The sequence below is a fragment of the Pseudochaenichthys georgianus genome, chromosome 16, assembly GCF_902827115.2.
Source record: "Pseudochaenichthys georgianus chromosome 16, fPseGeo1.2, whole genome shotgun sequence".
In the NCBI taxonomy this organism is placed as follows: Eukaryota; Metazoa; Chordata; class Actinopteri; order Perciformes; family Channichthyidae; genus Pseudochaenichthys; species Pseudochaenichthys georgianus.
Window position 1 is genome coordinate 7681031 of NC_047518.2, and position 3815 is coordinate 7684845.

A 3815-nucleotide genomic window follows, 5' to 3' on the forward strand; every position below is an offset into this window, starting at 1 on the left:
AAAAGAAAAAGGTGGGGCCGAGAAGGCAAGAGAAAAAAAGGTGAAGTCACTCGCAGGTGAAGCATATACATTTCGCAAATTGACAGACCTTTTTGGCAGCAGCGCTGCTACATGCACTATCAGCAGCAGCTTAGAACAAGCTCAAGATGATGAAGAGAATGATGAGGGCGCGAGTTCAGATATACAGCCAGCCTCCTGCGTTCATGATGAGGGACAGAGTTGAGCTGGTGGAAGAACCAGCTCAACTGGCACATACAAGTGCAGGGCAAGAGCAAGAGGTGGGTGAGAATTATCCCTTGAACTCAGTGGCATTTTCTCCTGGAGGCCAAGGGAAGCCAGGCTTCCCCTGTTTTTTTGGATTGTAGTTATCATTTTAATAAATAAATAAAAACACTTTGTTTAGTTTCGGTAATTATTCTGTGCTGTGTGTTGCAGCCGGCCCATCTGTCCCCCATTCTCATTTTACAAAGAGTGAAACAGCGCCCCTCTAGATGTTATGGTGAAACAGTAGATTGCACTCTCTGTTGCAGAAGAGGCTAGCCAAAATTGGCTTCCCTTGGTGAAAAAAAAGTAGGGATTGACCAATCAGATGAGGCCCACGTCATGCCCCTGCCAACCTGTGATTGGTCAGGGCCATGCCAAGACCAATCCAGAGGCGGCTGGCTGCCTCACAATCCAATCAAATCGCATCAACTTCAGTTCGTACTGTTACTGTCATCACCGCCCTTAGAAAGTAGCAAGCAAGTGAAGCAAGTGCAATTATGACGGGTGGAGATTTGAAGTATTTCATCAAACATCATTTTACTAAACTTCCGCTACAGCAGAAACTAAAAATAAAATCTGATGACAGGTCAATGCCCAAACTGGAGCTGTGTACTGAGAGGAAAAAAGGAGCGAATCGGACGTAAAACTTGAAATAATAAACAGCGGATTTCTAACATTTGACATTTCATGTGGCCGGACTGGGTCAGTTTCCAGGGCTGAATTTTAGTCCCAGTCCGCCCCTGATGTCAAGGAACTTGAGCATCTGAAGTGTACTTTTTGTGTACTTTCGGGTTAATAATGTGGCCTTTTTGTGTACTTAACCCGAAAGTACATAAAAAGTACACTTCAGATGCTCAAGTTCCTTACTAAAGGTGTGCAGCTGCTGTGGTGGGGAAAGATGAGGCTGAACTTACAATGGGGTTTAATGGAGACATGTTGAAAGTTTGTGTCACTTCATGTCCTCAAGAGGCATTTTGTTTAATTATGTTTGCTTAATCTTTTTTTATTTTTCAAGCTACGAGATGTTTTCCTACGTTTCTCATGAAATATTATGTCTCAGGAATGTAGGGTTTGAGAATTATGGCAGGTTTAAAAGAAAATATGAAGGCAAAAATTAAATCTGTCCTCCACTCTAGCTGTGACATCACACACTCTAAAATCTGAAGAAGGCCTCTTTACCAAGGTCTGAACAATGTGTAATATCTCTAAAAGTACAAATCAGATTTAAAAGTTGTGTTACACGAATAATGTCAGAAAGATGTGTAACATTTTAAAGTTGGAATGAGGTTTCTGAGTGACAGTATGAAGGAGAAGTTAGCAGTTGAAGTTGCATGAAAATTGTTCAAGTCTGAAGAGTTTCTCCATTGACTTCCATGTTAAAAATGTGATGAATTATGGGATGTATCTCTGGAATTATGAAAGTTATGAATAAGAAAAGTAATAGCCAATGATTCCCGACCGAGCTGAAAGTTTTGATATTTAAACGGAGTTTCTGCGATGTGGAATGTGGCAGAAGAAGAGGTGCAAAATAACCCGGCGGAATAATACAGAATTTGGTGCATTCCCACTAAATAATGGAGTACATCACCTTGCTTCAACAGCAACCAATTGCAGAAATGCCCCCAGAGTAGAAGTTTCACACAGGCATATATAGCTACTGTAATTCATATCTTGTCAGAATATAAATCAGCTAACTAACAAACTAACTGTATTTAAACTAATCAGGGCCTCTTTGTACTTCCTCTGACCTTGGCGTCAGCTCACTTTAAGTGAATAATTAGCAAAGAGACGATGAGCCTCTCTAAATCTGGAAACTGTAATTCAATAACATACAGTTATTATATTGACTAGGTAAGACTGATGTAACAATGCAGAAGAAGAAACATCTTCACCAACTTGCCGAAACATGAGCAGCATTAACTAATAGCACTGCATAAACAAAACCCTGCCACTAAAAAACGCTGCACATATGGCGGCAGCGGCGAATAATCTGGTTGGGCGTGTCGCTGATTACTCCTCAGGAGGACGCCCCCGCCTCTCCATCTCAGGATCGGAGTGATTATTTGGACCGCAGCATCGGGCAGATGAATAATCTGATTCATGGTGTGGCCGCCGCAGCTGGCCGTGTAATGTCCCTGGCCGCAGTGGGATCACGCCACGTCTGTCTGGGACTCATGGCTCTCTCCAGGAAGGACCGTGATGATCTCCTAGGGGCACCCGTATCCACGGAGGGGCTCTTTGGATGGATCTCAGCGTCTCAGATGCTTGGAGGAAGAAAAGTCGCAGTTTAGTCGTATGTAGGGTGACCAGGTCCCAACAAACCAAATGTGGGACAAGGAGTATGTTTGTGTGGGACAATGTGGGACACCCTCTCAACAGCACACACACCCCCCCCGGAAAGAAATCTCTATTTCTATTCTGTTTCATTTGATCTATTCAACAGCATCCAATAAACAATGCCAGAAAGTGAAGTCAAAATGCAGTAACAATTTAGTATCTTAATAAAGAAAAGTAAACTAAGGCTAACCAAGGCAGCAGGCATTATTCACTTCAAGTGTTTATAAATGCATCTTCGTATTTCAACTAGTGTATTACCTGTAAAAGTAGGCACAACATAAATTAATAGATCAAATAAAACCATAAGTACAAATCAAAACTGGCCAGCAGTGAACAAAAACATAATAATACATAAAATAAAATAGCTTTCAGTTGTGTCCATCACAGCAACAGCAGGTGCCCCCCCCCCACAGTGTGTGGGCTATTTTGCCACCTAGAACCACTGGTGTCTTTAACTCTGCCAGACAACTCTCCACAGAGGCAGGGGCAAGCACATCTGTTATTATGGACGCTGCTTTTGTACGACCACATGACATTTTCTTTACTATCTCAGAGTCTGGAAAAATGGTCGGCGGTAGCTTGTTACCACAGTCATTTGACCGGTATGATTGGGAGTGTTGCACTGTATGGTAAACACTGGTTATTTCGGCTGCTGTTACCTTGTCTGAGTGGCCATCATTTTTTGGTTTGAGTAGGAATGTCTCCATAGAGTGGGATGTCTCTTTTTGAGCGACACGTTTCTTGTGAAAATCGCATTCTCTGTGTCTTTTGACGTCATATTCACCGCCATGTGAAATTGTAAAAATTGCTCTTGCAAAGATTGCAAAAAACTCTCTCTGAGTCACCCTGCACTGGCTTCACCCACGGGTACGTGTCTTCCCAGTGTTTGTTGTATGTGCATCTTCTTTTCTGCTTAGCTGTAGTTTCAGTTTCCTCCATTTTCCATAACCTGCTGCGTCGCCTGCATTATTGACTGACCCCTAGTTTCCACTGGGTCCGTCTGCGGCGCGTTACGGGCGCCAGAGGCGCGGGAAGGTATTTTGAGTGGGGGTTCTGAGGTGCTGGACTCCAGTGAACACTATTACGGGCACTATAGAGCACGCACAAAAGCAATCCCCACACGCAAACACACAGTACACTGTTACAATGAAGGCTCGATAATCAGCTCACGGCATATAGGCAGGGGTAAAGTGCTATTTTTTACGAGTGGGGAG